The sequence below is a fragment of the Bos taurus genome, chromosome 1 (assembly GCF_002263795.3).
Source record: "Bos taurus isolate L1 Dominette 01449 registration number 42190680 breed Hereford chromosome 1, ARS-UCD2.0, whole genome shotgun sequence".
Lineage (NCBI taxonomy): Eukaryota > Metazoa > Chordata > Mammalia > Artiodactyla > Bovidae > Bos > Bos taurus.
The window spans coordinates 121,927,067-121,946,248 of record NC_037328.1 but is presented as its reverse complement, the minus strand read 5'-3'; the positions used below and the strand labels follow the sequence as shown (position 1 = coordinate 121,946,248).

The window sequence follows — 19,182 nt, the reverse complement described above, 5'->3', positions numbered from 1 at the left end:
TTCCCGCCCTCTTCCTCACTTGGGCACTTCCGCGTCTCTGCGCGAGACCTGGGGGCTGGACCGACGCCCCGGTGCGGCGAGGAGAGGCTGTAGGCTGCTTTCCTTGCCCCTAGAGCGGCTCCAAATACTTGGGTCTTGAGGTTCAGGTCCGCGAGGAACTGAGAGATCGAAATCAGCTGGAAACTTACAAAGTCATTAACAGGGAGTGGCCGCCTCCGGGGGCACTCTGGGTGCGGAGTTCCGCGGAGTTTCCTTTACGGTTGCCTTGACCGACCTCTGTCCCTTAGAGTCCAGTAGCTTTCCAGCCGGGAAGCTAAGAGCAGTAAAGAGTACACATGGCAACGAGTTGAGATTGTTTTATCTCTTGAAACAAGCCTTTTTCTGTTTTGTTCTCTGCTCTCTCTGCTCCTGTCTGTCTCTCTTTCCATTAAATGGCGTTTAACTCCTTTGAAGGGCCTTTTAGAATGTTTACTGTTTACAGCGCTCCTACTAGCAAACAGGCACACCAAGAAAATATTTGTTAAAATAAAAGATTCATTGTTGTTTTTCAATTCACACTTTCATTTACCAAAGTGACACATGACCTTCTAAACAATTAAAGCCGAATATGGAGAAAAGAAGTGAGATGTACCTTGCCTTTTAGCTCTCTGATTGCTAATTATCTATTGCAGAAGGAATAGGAAAACTGTAGAGATCCAGTACGTTGCATTACAATGTTATTTTTCAATCTCCCCTCTTCTATGAATATTGTTCTTGAATCTCTAGACGTTCTGTTTTCTTTTAACAGAAGAAATCTCCCTCATCTGCTTGCTGCTGTTGCTGCTGCTAAGTCGCTTCAGTCATGTCCGACTCTGTGCTACTCCATAGACGGCAGCCCACCAGGCTCCTCTGTCCGTGGAATATCTAGGTAAGAATACTGGAGTGGGTTGCCATTTCTGTCTCCATCATCTTGCTTACGGTTGGTTTATACCATTGCCACATTCTCTCCATGGCAATAGAGAATGAGGGTTGGTGCTTCAGCCTCTTGAATATGGATTTCCAAGAATTTGTCATTTTGATCTATAATTTCAACTTTATTCCCCCTTTTGTTTGAAATCAGGAAGTCTTCAGTCTCTAGGACAGTCTCTCTGAGATTCTGTGGTACTAAGTTGGATCTCTTTCTTCTTACACCCCTCTTTACACACTATAACTTCCTATTACAAAATAGTTAACATCTGCCTCTTCCTATTTTCTCAAACATGTTAAGATTTTATTCCCCTCTGTACATTAACATTTTTTTGTTGTTCTTGTACTTTTAATAGCTTTGGTTTTTGTTTTGTTTTAACTGCATTTGCTTTCATTTTATTATGATCTCTAAAGAAAAGTACTTTTAATTAGAAAATGTCTATGCATAGCATAAACTATTAGTTGCCTACCCAAAACTCAGCATCTGCTTTTATAGGGTAAAGTAGTGGTTCTCAAGCTTTAATGTGCATCAGAACCACCTGAAATTCTTGTTTAAACTCAATTTGTGAAGCACTATTTTCAATTTTCTGAGTCAGTAGTTTGGGATTGAGCCTGGAATGTGCTTTTCTGATAAATTCAAATGTGATGTTGATAATGTTATCCTATGGACCTCGCTTTAAGAACCACTTGGTTAAGATATCCTATTTCGGTCAGATATTGGGGAGCAGTGCATTCATGGAACAAGGGTCCTAGTCTGAAGTATGAATTTTGATTGGTGGACAATCATGGTGACACCAGCCTGTCTCCTTTGCCTGTTATTGCTGCACATGTTGGCATATTTCTCAGATTTGGCTGAGGAAAAATCTTGAAGATTTCTAGAAAAGCATTCCTACCTAATTTTAAATATAATTGTGTATATATACACACACATACATATATATATATATATATATATATATATATATATATATGTGCTCCGTCTACTAAGCTATGGTTTTTCCAGTAGTCATGTATGGATGTGAGAGTTGGCCTATAAAGAACGCCAAGAACTGAAGAATCAATGCTTTTGAACTGTGGTGTTGGAGAAGACTCTTGAGAGTCCCTTGGACTGCAGGGAGATCAAACCAGTCAATCCTAAAGGAAATTAGTCCTGAATATTCATTGGAAGGACTGATGTTGGTGCTGAAACTCCAATACTTTGGCCACCTGATGCGAAGAACTGACTCATTGGAAAAGACCCAGATGCTGGGAAAGATTGAAGGCAGGAAGGGAAGGGGACAACAGAGGATGAGATGGTTGGATGGTATCACTGACTCGATGGACATGAGTTTGAGCAAGCTCCAGGAGTTGGTGAAGGATAGGGAAGCCTGGCGTGCTACAGTCCATGGGGTCGCAGAGTTGGATATGACTAAGCGACTGAACTGAGCTGAGCTACCAGGGAAGCCTGTATATACATACACAAATACATGTATCAGTTCAGTTCAGTTCAGTCGCTCAGTCGTATCCAACTCTTTGTGACCCCATGAATCGCAGCATGCCAGGCCTCCCTGTCCATCACCAACTCCCGGAGTTCACTCAAACTCACATCCATTGAGTCAGTGATGTCATCCAGCCATCTCATCCTCTATCATCCCCTTTTCCTCCTGCCCCCAATCCCTCCCAGCATCAGAGTCTTTTCCAATGAGTCAACTCTTCGCATGAGGTGGCCAAAGTACTGGAGCTTCAGCTTTCATCATTCCCTCCAAAGAATACACACTTACATATACACACATATATACACAAACATATAGGACTTGTGGGAAGATCCCAAGAACTTGATGACCCCCTTGAGTTGTAGCACTGACCCTGACTTACATAGTTCCAGATGTTTTATTTTATGAAGTCTGGCCTGTGGTTGTGGACTCACCAAGAGTATTTATTTTTGTTTTTCACCTGATTTCTTACTCAAAATGAGCAAGTTTCTATATTGCTGTCCCTTTCTACCTGGATGAGGTTTATGTCTTAATAATTTTACACCATGGTTGTAACTCTTCATGATTCTTGCTTTCTGTTTAAGCTGTTTAAGAGTATTTATTAATAAAAAGTGTGCTTCCCATATGGCGCTAGTGGTAAAGAACCCATCTGCCAATGCAGGAGACTTAAGAGACATGGGTTCAATCCCTGGGTCAGGAAGATCCTCTGGAGGAGGACATAGCAACCCACTCCAGTATTCTTGCCTGAAGAATCCCATGGACAGAGGAGCCTGGTGGGCTGCAGTCCATAGGGTCACAAAGAGTTGGATGTGACTGAAGCAACTTAGCATGGCACAGCATTAATATAAAGTAATCTTAGCATTGTACCACTGAAAATCTTAAACATATTCTAAAATCCTCTTTTTTGCTCTTTGTTTTCCTGTTTAGGCCAGCTGCTGTAACCAGTAGCTCCAAGAGAGTGCTGCAGCCCCAAGGTGAAGTTGGTATAATAGATTTCCTGGGAAACAGCATAAGGAGGTCTTGACATATGGGTACCTCAGGTTCACCATTAGACAAAATTTTCTATTTTGAGTTATTAATGTAAGCAAAGATTTTTAATTTTCCAAGAGGTCACCATATATGAATTCTTTAGTCATTAACTCTGGGCATAATTTTGGATAATGCTGATGGTATTATCAACCTCAAAATATCAATGACATAGTTTTGTTTTGTTTTTTCATGACACAACAGCCAAATGGAAATGTTCTCTGTTGGTGGACTTGGGGCTCTGTTTTACAGCATCACTCAAGGACCCAGGCTCATGGAAATTTCATGTATGGTTTTTGAGATTTTTCTGGGCTTTGACATTGAGTCTGCAGAAGAAAGGATAAGTTGTTACCTATGAAGGGTTTTTATGGGCCAGGTTTGAAATTGATATACATATTTCTGTCTACATTTCCTTGGGCAGAACTCAATTATATGGCCTCACTTGTATCTCTTCAAAAAGATAAGTAATGAGTTACTAAGGAATTGATTTTTATACCATCTTTATAGGTTTTTTACATATGATTAAAAATAACAAAAAGCTCCTGTTTAACAAACTGTATATTGCCAGATGTATGATAACAGCTACTTATAAAATCATAAATTTGACTTTACCAAAAAATATTTTCATAAATTTTTAATATGGTCTAAATGAGTCAGGCTTCATTTTTAATACTCATATCTTTTCAGGTCCCACTGAGAAGAGAAATGGACGTTTTTGAAATTATGATGTACATAACTGCATCTATCAAGATTTTCCAAGAACCTATTGCAACAAAAAAATATAGAATACATAAGGAGGTTGTTAATCCAAAAATAAGAGTTCTGTAATGGTTTTCTACACAAAAAGATTTCTCAGCTATGTTTTTTAAAGATGAGTAGAAGATAGCCATGAGCAAAAGGCAGCAATATATGCCAAGAGACATAGTGTATTTCAGGATTATGAGGGTTAAGTATGGCTGCAGTGCGTGAGGGAGCAAGACATGGAATGGAAAGAGACAGTCTGTGTTAACGCAGAGAAAGTAAACTGTTCACCAAAGTTTGTGTTCTTTCTTCCTTGGTATAGAACTGTTACTGAGAACTGGCCAACTAACATGTAGCCATATGACTGAATTTCAGCCAACAGAGTTTGAGAAGAAACAAATGTTATTACTTCCAAGCTAAGAATCTTAAGCAGCAGGTGAGCCTTCACCATACTGTTTCTCTTCCATTGGTTTATGCTGAGACCCTAAGAGATGACAGAACTACAAAACAGAGGTTTTGTGGCCCTGAAACACTGTGTGAATGAAAGCTGCCCATGGATTAGAAATTTTCACCTTGTCAGTTATGGGGAAGAGAAAGAAAGTTGGAGTGAGAAAAGTCATTACAATTTGTTACAGGAGCTATCAGCATCCAGACTAATCGATTCTGGAAAAGTTGGGCAGGAACCACAAGTTAGAGGTCATACACTGTGCTGAAGAGATTGGGTTTGATCTTGGAGACTGAAGTATGATACAATTTTAAGTATGAAAAAGACACTATTAAGCTCTTGCTTTGCATGCATACTAAGTCACTTCTTGCTTTAAGAAGGACTAAATTGTGACAGAGTGATTTGTAGAGTAGGAAGAGAAAGGAGATCATTTTAGTGACAAAGATACTTTCCTGAAAAATAACGAGAGAGATCGTGTTTAGTGAATTCGGAAAGGAGAAGATGCATTCCAGAGACAGGAAAAAGTAAAAATATAGATGTTGCTTGGTGACAGCAGATTTGGGGGAGGAAAAAGGGAGGGGATTATTTTAAGAATGGCTTCATTTTGAAAAACTGGATAGATGACAGTGCATACATATAGACATCACAGAATGAGATTAGGAGTAAAGTCTAGTTAGATTAGGCAAGTGTGAGATGCCTGGGGGTATCAAACCTGAGACAGTGGATCCTATATACCTGTTGAGAAAACTTGAAATATGCACAAAAGTTGAATATATTGAAACAGACTTACAGTATTGAGTTTGGAGCATGAGGAGTGGGTCAAGCATGGAAATAAGAGACCCCAGTGTTTAATGAGCTCATTAAACACTGGTGAGACTGAAAGTGGGAAAGGACAAAGAGCACCATGTATAACAGAAGTGTAATATTTCTAAAACTAAGGAGGGAGAGACTTAATGAGGAAGTGATCAGTGGTGTTATAGCTGTAAGAGGTGTGAGAAATTGTGGTTGTGGGGCAGAGTCTTGCACTTAGCCCTTAGGTCATAAGATCCTGTCATTTTTTGCATCTAATGACAAGGAAAGGAGTACTCACACAGACCTTCGAGTTCAATACCATGTCTAATTTATTATGATCTCTACTTCCCTATCCTATAAGGGAAAGGAAGTCACTAAACAGAAAATATATCCCATGATCTTAACCACAACCCGAAGCCTATTGGGGATATGAGTTAAGTGAAAATAAAGTAGTATTTCGCTATGTAGTTTCAGGGCCCTGTGGTACAGTAGTTCCCTTTTTTGGGGGGAGCGGTGAGGGACAAGTAGACAAGAAAGAGAGAGAAGGAGTGCTCCAGAGCTCTGTTCCAGTGAGCAGGAAGGGAGTGACCAGGCTGCTGCATCGCTGGCTACTGTTGCCCTGGGAGGAGGCACAGGGCTAAATCTTTTCCTGAGGTTTAAACTTGTAGCTACAGCTTTATCAGTCACCATCTGATGAGCTTATCTGTTTTGATTCTTCACTTTGCACAATTTTACTTACCCCAAATCTAAACCAACAAAACAAAGAGTTAAATTTAGGGCATAAAATTTCTACTTATTTAGCCAATATCAAACAATTGGAGAACAGTGTGGAGATTCCTTAAAAAACTGGAAATAGAACTGCCTTATGATCCAGCAATCCCACTGCTGGGCATACACACTGAGGAAACCAGAAGGGAAAGAGACACATGTACCCCAATGTTCATTGCAGCACTGTTTATAATAGCCAGGACATGGAAGCAACCTAGATGCCCATCAGCAGATGAATGGATAAGAAAGCTGTGGTACATATACACAATGGAGTATTACTCAGCCATTAAAAAGAATACATTTGAATCAGTTCTAATGAGATGGATGAAACTGGAACCTATTATACAGAGTGAAGTAAGCCAGAAAGAAAAACACCAATACAGTATACTAACGCATATGTATGGAATTTAGAAAGATGGTAACAATAACCCTGTGTACGAGACAGCAAAAGAGACACTGATGTATAGATCAGTCTTACGGACTCTGTGGGAGAGGGAGAGGGTGGGATGATTTGGGAGAATGGCATTGAAACATGTATAATATCATGTATGAAACGAGTCGCCAGTCCAGGTTCGATGCACGATACTGGATGCTTGGGGCTGGTGCACTGGGACGACCCAGAGGGAGGATATGGAGAGGGAGGAGGGAGGAGGGTTCAGGATGGGGAACACAGGTATACCTGTGGCAGATTCATTTTGATATTTGGCAAAACTAATACAATATTGTAAAGTTTAAAAAATAAAATTTAAAACTTAAAAAAAAATACAATTATCTAGAGAGATAATTATTAGGTTTCAAAGAAAATCCAGGAAATCTGAGCACAAGAGACATTTTAATATACATTTGTTCTTGCTATCAGTTAAATATTTAACAGTTTCCAGAGGGTCTAGTAAGTACAAAGCCCATTACCAATCTTAGCAAGGACAATTTTATTGGAATGCTAGGAATGGACATCATATTTCAGTGGTTTACAGAATAAAAAGGAAGTAATGAAATATAGCAGAGAAGGCAATGGCACCCCACTCCAGTACTCTTGCCTGGAAAATCCCATGGACGGAAGAGCCTGGTGGGCTACAGTCCATGGGGTTGCTAAGAGTCGGACACGACTGAGCGACTTCACTTTCCCTTTTCACTTTCATGCATTGGAGAAGGAAATGGCAACCCACTCCAGTGTTCTTGCCTGGAGAATCCCAGGGACGGGGGATTCTGGTGGGCTGCCGTCTATGGGGTCGCACAGAGTCGGACACAACTGAAGCGACTTAGCAGCAATAGCAGTAATGAAATATAGACAACTTTAGGACTTTTTAAAAAGTAAATAAAATGACTGCTAATCAAGCTTACTTAAAAGTAAGCATAAGCAATTTTAAGATTACTAACCAAGAAGATGTAATGAAAAGCCCTAAAAGGAATCAAATTCATTAGACTAACACTTTTTAATAGAAAACATTAACTTTTTCGGATGTATCACAAGCAAAAACAAGAGAAGAGACACTTTAATAAACTCTAAGAACAATTTGAAGCCCTGTTAATGGAGGAACTTCATATTCAGGTTATAAGGTCTCATGCTTACGAAAAACAAATTTTTTATTACTGAGTCAGAAGGTGAGCTCGAGTGTTATACCCCTTTATGAATCCCAAATTTAAACAAAATAAAGTAACTCATTACAAACAAAACCTCACAGAAGGTCAATAATATCTTCCTCTTCTCAGTGAATCATTATAGTAAGAATGTCACATGTTAATCTGAGTTCATTATTGATAGCATATAAGGTCAATAGAGAAAAATCTCAATTACTTAATTACACTTCATCATGCTCACCCTTTGCTTGCTTTCTCCTCTGATCACATTACTGCTTGCTTGTTATCACCTGCAGTCAAGTCACCACTGAATTCAACATTGAACACATAACATATGGCAGCTACTTACGATTCTGTTAGATGTTACCTCTACTTTCATTAGTTTAGTATTCATGGTAATTCAACATTTTATGTACATTTTTTAAAAAAGAGAACTTTAGTATTAATCTTTCCAGTAATGATGTGCACTTAGTTCTGTTTGCTTTGTTTGCTTTGTTTTTGCTTGTTTTGTTTTGTGGTACAAGGAAGAAACTGCTTGGTATTGAAGAAATATGCAAAGAAACATATTTGCAAACTCAGATGGTGAACTGAATTCATTTGCAAAGTAGTATCATTTAAAATCATACCAGATCAGGAGTTGCATTTACTTGTGTGATCTTTATTCTTCTGGGAAGGTCGTACTCTACCAGCCTGCCCTTCAACACATGGGAACTCGTGCACCAGAATTTTGATGAACCTAGTGGCACTAGGGCTAAAGAACCCACCTGCCAATCCAGGAGACATAAGAGATGTGGGTTCTACCCCTGGGTTGGGAAGATCTCCTGGAGGAGGAAATGGCAACGCAATCCAGTATTCTTGCCTGGGAAATCCACGGACAGAGGAGCTTGATGGGCTACAGAGTCAAGTCAATGGGGGGGGTGGGGGGGTCACAGAGTCAGACACAACTGAAGTGAATTAGCATGATCACAAGTATATTCATTTGTAATAAGATAATGGTGAAGAAAAAAGTTTCCTCAGCTCTTTGCATCAGGTAGCCAAAGTATTGGAGCTTCAGCATTAGCATCAGTCCTTCCAATGAATATTCAGGGTTGATTTCCTTTAGGATTGACTGCTTTGATCTTCTTGACATCAAAGGGACTCTCAAGAGTCTTCACCAGCACCACAGTTCAAAAAACATCAATTATTTGGTGCTTAGTTTTCTTTATGGTCCAGCTCTCACTACTACTACTACATGACTACTGGAAAAATCATAGCTTTGACAATATGGACTTTTCTATGAAAAATATTACTTAAAATAATATAAAGAAAAATTAAGAGAGCAACTGCCCAACAGTTTGTGCTCTTGTTTGTACTTTCTTAGCTATGTTCAAAACTCATGTAATGATAGAATGAAAAATAAGATCATTTATTATGACTTAAGACATGATCATGTTCAGAGTTCAAAATAGCAAAGTGCCAAGTCCAAGCAGTGATTCTAGGGCAATACATTATAAACCTAGGGCTTTCTTGACACTTCTATATTTAGATATTCTGAGAATTTTTGTGTTTAAAGATATATTAGCTCCCTTAAGTCAAATGATTTTTGAAGATGAGGGAACCAATGTACTAAAAGGTCAATTTGGCAAAGTAACATATAGAATTAGTGCCATATGTATAAATAGCAAACTGTATAAATTAATGTTCAGTGTTTCTAAAAAATATCAAATTGCAAAATATAATAATACTTAGGATTTTGATAATACAAATAAAATATGTAAAAGTTACTAATAACCTACCACACATTAATGAACACTATAACATATTTCTTTCTAGTATGTCCATGTGTATTTGTAATTTTAATAAAATTAGACTCAGATCGTTGACATAATTTAGTAGCCTACATAATTTAGTATCCTGCTTTCATATAGAAATTATTTCATTCAAAAATTTATCTGAGGGTTGCATAATATTTCATATGATAATTGTGTCATGATATATTTTATTTATTCTATTATGTAAAATGCTGTGAAGGGTCCTATATCAAACATATAAGTGTCTAGAATGTTTTAGATGTGTTAGACTCCTAGGTATGTAGTGAATTATGTGTCAGTACTATTGGCCCTTGCCACTAAATACCTGTACAAAATGGGACCAATCTACATGGATTGTGAATATTCAGGTATTTACACTTTGGAAAGTGTGATGGAAAGTGAAAGTCACTCAGTCGTGTCTGACTCTTTGCAACCCCATGGACTATACAGTCCCTGGAATTCTCTAGGCCAGAACACTGGAGTGGATAGCCTTTCCCTTCTCCAGGGGATCTTCCCAACCCAGGGACTGAACCCAGGTCTCCCACATTGCAGGCAGATTCTTTACCAGCTGAGCCACAAGGGAAGCCCCAGTTTATGCTTTATTTGATTATAAATATCCCTATGTTAAGTTTAGCTAATTAGTAACCTTAATAACTTTCATGGCAGTGCCAAGACAAGTGTTTGGGCTTAATCAGCCAACTAGGGCCAACTGGAGGAGAAATCTTTAGAATTCTTTCTATTCCCAGCATCTATTCTGATTACATTGGCCTCATGCCATACCAGTTACACTTTTGATTGTCATTCCTGAATGTAATCTAATGCTAACAGCAGTGAGAGGTATCATAATCTTGGTGGTCAGCCCTATTCCTTTTCTCATTAATCTTGGTTGAGAAAGCACCACTTATTCCTCTGCCATGGTTGGTTATCATGCTGCTGCTGCTGCTAAGTCTGACTCCATTCGACCCGATAGACGGCAGCCCACCAGGCTCCCCAGTCCCTGGGACTCTCCAGGCAAGAACACTGGAGTGGGTTACCATTTCCTTCTCCAATGCATGAAAGTGAAAAGTGAAAGTGAAGTCGCTTGGTTATGTCTGACTCTTCGCGATCCCGTGGACTGCGGCCTTCCAGGCTCCTCTGCCCATGGGATTTTCCAGGCAAGAGTACTGGAGTCGGGTGCCATTGCCTTCTCTGTTGGTTATCATAATGGGGTCCAAATTTAGTAGCCATAGCTAGTTTATCTTGTGAACCATTCTTGATCACCTCCCACCCCATAGCACCCTCCCAGCAGTTCTGCAAGGTTAACTCCCTCATTGAGAGACCAAATTGTCAGAGATTAATCAAATTAAACTTTATCATCTTTTGTGCCTATAAAAAAAATAAGCTTTGAGATTTGAAACAAAGCTGCTTGTTTATTTGGTGGTATCCTGGGGCTACCCTACCCATTCCAGTATTCTTGCCTGGAGAATCCCACGGACAGAGGAGTCTTGTGGACTACAGTCCATAGGGTTTCAAAGAGTTGGACACTACTGAAGCAATTGAGAATGGAAGCTTGGACTCATAAAAAATTTTTAAATATACAGGTCTGCTTTAGCTTCAAATATATCAAGATGTTTCAATATGATATATTATGGAGAGACCTGTTTTGAATTCAGTTCAGTTCAGTTCAATCACTCAGTTGTGTCCAACTCTTTGCGACCATAGACTGCAGCACACCAGGCTTCCCTGTCCATCACCAATTCCCAGAGCTTACTCAAACTCATGTCCATCGAGTCGGTGATGCCATCCAACCAGCTCATCCTCTGTCATCCCCTTCTCCTCCTGCCTTCAATCTTTCCCAGCACCAGCTGTTTTGGATTAGAGTTTGAAAATTCACAATCCATTCTTTAGAGAAGTTTTGAGGCCTGGAATAACCATAGAGTTGGGTTGATTAATTTGGGATACAGAGTGGTCTCTCAAAATAAGAGCATTATCTCCATTTGTAATTAAAACTGAACCAAACTTAGCAAATCATACTTTCAGGACTCTCTCAAAAAATTGTCTAATAGTATTGCAAAGAAGAGATGGTTAGCACTCATGAGCTGTGAAACTGAACATAGAGATTCAGTAGGCATGCTTCAGTTTTCCCTTTCCCTTTATTCTTCCTCCATTCTTAGAAAATATATAATAACCTCCTAAGTTAGTTTCCTCTAGACTATAGAGGCCTTGGTGTTTAGTGAGTCCAACATTGGCTGCACGTATAACGCTCTTTTCAATGGTGTTAAACACAAATGGAAAAGCAGCCTTGAAAATTCCAGAGCAGACAAAGTCAGTTTAGTTTTACAATGCTTAATTTAGCTTGTTTCATGATATTAACTTGGCCCGGGTCATTTCTTGCTTTGTTGCTGTTGTTTACTCGCTAAGTCTTGTTTGACTCTTTGCCACCCCATGGTTCTGTAGCCCACCAGGCGCCTCTGTTCATGGGATTTCCCAGGCAAAAATACTGGAGTGCATTGCCATCTCCTCTTCCAGGGGATATTTCCCACCCAAAGATCAAACTGCCATCTCTTGCATCTCCTACACTGCAGATGAATTCTTTATCACTGAGCCACCAGGGAAGCCCAGATGTACTCTGCATATGAGTTAAAAGCAGGGTGACAACATACCGCCTTGTCGTACTCGTTTCCCAATTTGAACCACTTAGTTGTTCTGTGTCTGGGTCTGTTGCTTTTTTGAGCCGCATAGAGGTTTCTTAGGAGTCAGGTGAGGTGGCCTGGTATTCCCATCTCTTTAAGAATTTTCCAGTTAGTTTTGAAACACACAGTCAAAGGCTTTTGCATAGTCAATGAAGCAGAAGTAGATTTTTTTTCTGGAATTGCCTTGCTTTCTCCATGATCCAACAAATGTTGGCAATTTGATCTCTGATTTCTCTACCTCTCTGAAGCCCAGCTTGTACACCTGCAAGTTCTAGGTTCATGTACTGCTGAAGCCTAACTTGAAGGATTTTGAGCATAACTTTGCTAGCATATGAAATGAGCACAATTGTGCAGTAGTTTGAACATTCTTTGGCATTGCCCTTCTCTGGGATTGGAATGAACACTGACCTTTTCCAGTCCTGTGGCCACTTCTGAGTTTCCCAAATTTGCTGATATATTGAGTGCAGCCCTTTAACAGAATCATCATTTAAGATTATAAATAACTCAGCTGGAATTCTGTCTCCTCCACTAGCTTTGTTGGTAGTAATGCTTCCTAAGGCCCACCTAACTTCATACTCCAGGATGTCTGGCTCTAGATGAGTGACCACATCATCATGGTTGTCTAGGTCATTAAATTTCTTGTTTATGTGTCTTGATATCATAAGGACAACATAGTGTGTTTCCCAAAATTGATATGAGGTAGCCACTAACCTATTCTCTATTCCTTAAGAAAATTATAAGATTGTAACCAATCACTGTGAATAAAAAATAGTCATTGTCTTTAATCATTTACCCAGAGCCTCATTCAGTATTTGAGTGTGTCCAGTTCTCAAACTGTCTTTCCAGTGTGTGCACAGAAAACTTTTACTACTTTGGTGATGAACTGGTTTTACTTATTTTATTTCTGAACTTTTGACAATAGCCAAAGTAAACCTTTATTCCTTCTTAATAGAGTATTCAAAATTCACCTTTCCCTTTATTTCAATTATTTCCCTCTTCCTTCCCCTCTAGCCTCTCATACCTTTTGTTCCTTATATATATTTTTTTTTTAATTTTCAAGAGATTTTCCTCAATTTCTCTTTCATACCTAAATTTGATTTAAAATTTTTGCTATTTATGTCTTCAACTCCTGCCCACCACCCCAAATACTTTTTCTTACAGTTTTATATTCATGTTTTATAAATAGTTTTTTATGTCTCGGAGGATATTAATTATGGGTTTTTATTTTTTCCCAATATTTTATCAACTATCTTTTCCACTTTATTTTTTCCATTTTATCATCTATTTTTTCCATGTTTTGCTTTTCTCTTGTTTTTGTCTCTGTTGTCTGAGACCTCCCCTAGGTATCTGGTGATTCTTAGATAGCCTATTTTTATATATTTAAGATGCAGTGAAGTAGCAGATTTCAGCAACAGGCTTTGTTGATCTGTGTGCCTCACTATAGGGTTAATGCGTTGTAACTGAACTTTTTTTTGCAGATACCCCAAAAATCTAGAGTTTTTTCTTTTTTCCCTTTGACTATTCAGTTTCTCCAGGAATGATTTTCTCACTGAACAGCCTCAAGCTAGATTGGTCCCTGTTCATGTTCAAAGTGTTTGAAACCAGCTAAATAGTAAAGTAATGCTCAAAATTCTCCAAGCCAGGCTTCAGCAATACATGAACCATGAACTTCCAGATGTTCAAGCTGGGTTTAGAAAAGGCAGAGGAACCAGAGATCAAATTGCTAACATCTGCTGGACATCGATAAAGCAAGAGAGTTCCAGAAAAACATCTATTTCTGCTTTATTGACTATGCCAAAGCCTTTGACTGTGTGGATCACAATAAACTGTGGAAAATAAACTGAAAGACATGGGAATACCAGACCACCTGATCTGCCTTTTGGGAAACCTATATGCAGATCAGGAAGCAACAGTTGGAACTGGACAAGGAACAACAGACTGATTCCAAATAGGAAAAGGAGTACGTCAAGGCTGTATATTGTCACCCTGCTTATTTAACTCATATGCAGAGTACATCATGAGAAACGCTGGGCTGGAAGAAGCACAAGCTGGAATCAAGATTGCCAGGAGAAATATCAATAACCTCAGATATGCAGATGACACCACCCTTATGGCTGAAAGTGAAGAGGAGCTAGAGGGCCTCTTGATGAAAGTGAAAAAGGAGAATGAAAAAGTTGGCTTAAAGCTCAATATTCAGAAAACTAAGATCATGGCACCTGGTCCCATCACTTCATAGGAAATAGATGTGGAAACAGTGGAAACAATGTCAGACTTTATTTTTGGGGGTTCCAAAATCAAAGCACATAGTGACTGCAGCCATGAAATTAAAAGATGCTGACTCCTTGGAAGGAAAGTTATGACCAACCTAGATAGCATATTCAGAAACAGAGACAATACTTTGCCAACAAAGGTCCCTCTAGTCAAGGCTATGGTTTTTCCAGTGGTCATGTATGGATGTGAGAGTTGAACTGTGAAGAAGGCTGAGCGCCGAAGAATTGATGCTTTTGAACTGTGGTGTTGGAGAAGACTCTTGAGAGTCCCTTGGACTGCAAGGAGATCCAACCAGTCCATTCTGAAGGAGGTCAGCCCTAGGATTTCTTTGGAAGGAATGATGCTAAAGCTGAAACTCCAGTCCTTTGGCCACCTCTTGCGAAGAGTTGACTCATTGAAAAAGACTCTGATGCTGGGAGGGATTGGAGGCAGGAGGAGAAGGGGATGACAGAGGAAGAGATGGCTGAATGGCATCACTGACTCGATGGAAATGAGTTTGGGTGAACTCCAGGAGTTGCTCATGGACAGGGAGGCCTGGCATGCTGCAATTCATAGGGTCACAAAGAGTCAGACATGACTGAGCAATGAACTGAACTGAAAATATTTTGGGGATGTCTGCATTTGACTTTGTGCAAACTATTAATATTACTATCAAATTGCAAAAACAATGCCAATAGTGACATGACTCTCTTCACTGAGGGTAACAAAGATAACCAAGGTAAGATATGTAATATGTTTGGACTTTGATTCCTTTCTTCCCTATTTCTACTACTTACCTGGCAAAACAGGGCTATGGTCATACTACCAGTTTTGATTTTTCCTGTCCTCTGGAATTATTATCAGATTAGTGAGTACATATCATTTAGTCCTCCTGTATGACAGTGAACCAATAACTTACCTGTTTGATTAGAAACAAAATTAGGCAGTTAAAATATGTTTTTTAAGTTTCTTTATTGAGGTATAATTGACATATAAAAAACTGTACATAATTAATGTATCCAAGTGTTTAAGTTAATACATAAGTATACCTTTGTGAAAGGACCACCAAAATCAATATCATAAACATATTCATTACCTGAAATATCTCACCTAAATCCCCTGGAGGAGGGCATGGCAACCCTGTCCAGTGTTCTTGCCTAGAGAATCCCAGGGGCAGAGGAGCCTAGCAGCTGAAGTTCTTGGGGTCACAAAAGAGTAGGACACGACTGATGCAGCTTAGCACACAACCATACACTTGTGAAAGAACCACCAAAATCAATATCATAAACATATTCATTGCCTACAATATCTCACTGCCCTCTTTATTTATCATTATTAATTTTATAGGAAAACTTAATATAGTACTACTTTCAGTGAATTTTTAAATATATACTATAGTATTGTGTACTGTAGACATTATATTTTACAGTAGACCTCTAGGACTTAATTCATCTTACATAACTGAAATTTGTAGTGCTTGACTAATACCTCCCTATTTCCCCCCCTACCCCAGCACCTACTCTGCATTTATTGGTTTGACTATTTAGATTTCTCATGTAAGTGATATCACCTAGTATTTATCCACCTGTGTCTGGCTAATTTCACTTAGCATATGTCCTATAGGTTCATCCATATTGTTGCAAATGGCAAAAATTCCTTCTTTTTTAAAGGTGAATAATATTCCATATGTTTATATGCCACATTTTCTCTATCATCAAGAAACATTTAGGCTGCATCCATTTCTTGGCCATTGGGAGTAATGCTGCAATGAACATAGAGGTGCGGATATCTTTTAGAGATCCTTATTTCACTCCTTTTGGTATAAACCCAGAAGTGGAATTGCTGGATCATATGACACTTCTATTTTGAATTTTTCTGAGGTGTCTTCATAATATTTTTCATGGTGGTTGCATTAATTTACATTTCAGCTGACAGTGTACAAATGTTCCCTTTTCTTCATAACCTGCCAAACTTGTTCTCTTTTGTCTTTTTCATATTAGCCATTCTAACAGATGTAAGGTGAGATAACTCATTGCATTTCCCTGATGTTAGTAATGGCACCCCACTCCAGTACTCTTGCCTGGAGAATCCCATGGACGGAGGAGCCTGATAGGCTGCAGTCCATGGGGTCGCTAGAGTCGGACACGACTGAGCGACTTCACTTTCACTTTCATGCATTGGAGAAGGAAATGGCAACCCACTCCAGTGTTCTTGCCTGGAGAATCCCAGGGACTATGGAGCCTGATGGGCTGCCATCTACGGGGTCGCACAGAGTCGGACACGACTGAAGCAACTTAGCAGCAGCAGCAGCAGCAGCAGCAGCAGTAACACTGAGCATCTTTTTGTATGCCTGTTAATTGTATGCTTTCTTTGTAGAAATAGCTATTCATTTCCTGTGCCCATTTTTAAACTGGATTATTATTTAATTGAGTTGTATAATTTAAAAATATTTTTTTAATATTAACCCATTATGAGATATATATTTTGCAAATATTTTCTCTCATTCTGTAGGTTGCCATTTCATTTTGTTACTTCTTTGCTTTGCAGAAGTTTTTAGTGTGATACAAGTCCTGCTTTTTAATTTTTCCTGCTGTTTCCTATACTTTTGGTGACATAGCCAAGAAATGAATTCCAAGACCAACCTCAAGAAGCTTGCCCTTGTTTTTTTCTAGTAGTTTTCTGATTACAGATCTTTTGTTCAACTCTTTAGTCCATTTTATATTGATTTTTGTGTACAGTATCAGGGTCCAGTTTCATCCTTTCACGTGGAGATCCAATTTTTTTAGCATCATTTATTGAAGAGATTATACCTTCCCTTAATGCCAAAGTCCATGACCATGCTTAAAATATCTTAAGATCTTTTAAAGTCATAAATTAACATTTATATTTTAATATTCTCCAAATCCACTTATGTTCTATCATGTATGCTATATTTGTTTATATGGTTCAAAATTCTAAAATGGTTATACATGTATAATTTCTCTTCTGCTGAAGTTAAATTTTCTTTGAAAAAAATCAAAAGTATTATTTGATTATTGAAAATTCCTAGCCCCTGACATTTTTAAAGCCAAGTGAAGAAAATGATTTTTACTGATTTTTAAAAAAATATTAAAAATCAATGCTTCCTTAAAAAAATCAAAGGTAATCTACATAATATTCTTTCTAGCAGGTTTCAAAAATATTACTCTAGATAGATCATCTTAAGTCTGTAATTTTTAATAGACATAATATCTGATATCTTCTCATAGATGTTCCTCAATAAATGCTGAACCATTTGTCTTCTTCTGAATAGTCATTGGATAACAAGAAATTTAACAGACAAGTTTTCTCTTTGGAACTCTGGAAAACTTGAGACTGTTCAAGGATATTTGAATACTGATTTTAGTCATCTCTACCATCCCAGACATGGCCTTGTTAGTATTGAATTTGGTCCCTAAATTAGGGGAACCTGATGTAGAATTTTTTATATATAAACAACCGAACTGATTAAAGTGAGTTCTTTCTCAATGGCAATGTAATCGCAATTGTAAAAGGGTTTGATATCTTCCTTAACTTTACCATGATCCTCTGTAAATGGAAAGCCTTAGAAAGGAATGCTTGGAACCAGAACTGGGGAAAGATATCAAATGACATGTGTCTGTATTACTTAGAAATGTCATTTAAAAAAAAAAAAAAATTTAGCTTTTACATAGAGTATTCTTTTTAAATTTTTAGTATGAAACTAGTGTTTAAAATATGTGTGAATCTTTGTTTCACAAGGTGAATATTGCATGTATGTATCAAAATAATATGTATTCTTTATCCATCACATGCAAGACAGCAGTTCTCAAAGTGTGGTGGATATAGTTTCCTATATCATTAAGATGTTACCTGCACTTTTTACTCTTTTTTTATATGAAATCACAGTGAGCATTTCCAGAAGCTTGTGATATGTGGTGATGACATAACTAATCTGATAGCTATGGAATATTAGCTATATTCCATAGTTCTGATGGAATATAACTTGTGTTTTAACAATTTCTTAGTTTTAATTTCTAATACAGTAAGTATCAGGAGATAAAAACATGCATAAATGAAAGCTCTTGGGGTCTTCACTTAATCTGCAACTTACTATTAAATTTTTGGAGTCCTTAAATAGCAGATCTCTTGCCAACCCAGGCTTTATAGCTGTGTTAAGCACAGGGAGCAGTGTGCTTACTCCATCTCATCTGGATCTAGAATTGTTGCATATTTTTTGACTTCTCTTATTCTTTTATGTTATACTGCATATTGCGTATGTATGTTTATATATGTATGAACATTACGAACTGTGCATCATGTGAGATACTTAATCAGGATTACAATTACAGCTATATTAAATGTTTGACATTTATGTGGAATTTAATAATCATTTTTGGTGTGCAAATTGCATATGAAGAGAGAAGAGATATAGGGAACCTACTGGATTAATTTTACAATCTTTCAAATTTGTTTCCCAATAGGCAGTATTTCTGAGGAGCTCTTTGATGTAAATATCTATTAAAATTCATAGATGAAGAAAGATATCCTTTCTATAAGCCCCCAAATGGAAAAAAATGCAGTACCATTATATTAGTAAAAATTAAATTGTAGATATATGATATTCAATCTTAGATATCAACTAGATATCAAATTATATAAATTCAGTTTCTCTTTTAAGATGAAACTTTAATTACTTCAGGATA

The 19,182-nt window shown here is 38.0% G+C and overlaps 1 long non-coding RNA gene across 2 annotated transcripts; it reads left to right on the top strand.

The window, feature by feature from the left end:
* The first annotated feature begins 121 nt into the window (after positions 1-121).
* Positions 122-18,600, top strand: LOC107132207 (uncharacterized). Of its 2 annotated transcripts, XR_009495430.1 has the most exons (5): positions 122-698; positions 788-907; positions 3,345-3,391; positions 4,131-4,620; positions 13,756-18,600. It is a non-coding gene; the product is annotated as an uncharacterized lncRNA (long non-coding RNA). The 2 variants fall into 2 exon arrangements; XR_001501159.3 differs by lacking the exon at positions 13,756-18,600 and having other exon boundaries at positions 122-230; positions 4,131-4,479.
* The last annotated feature ends 582 nt before the right edge of the window (positions 18,601-19,182 follow it).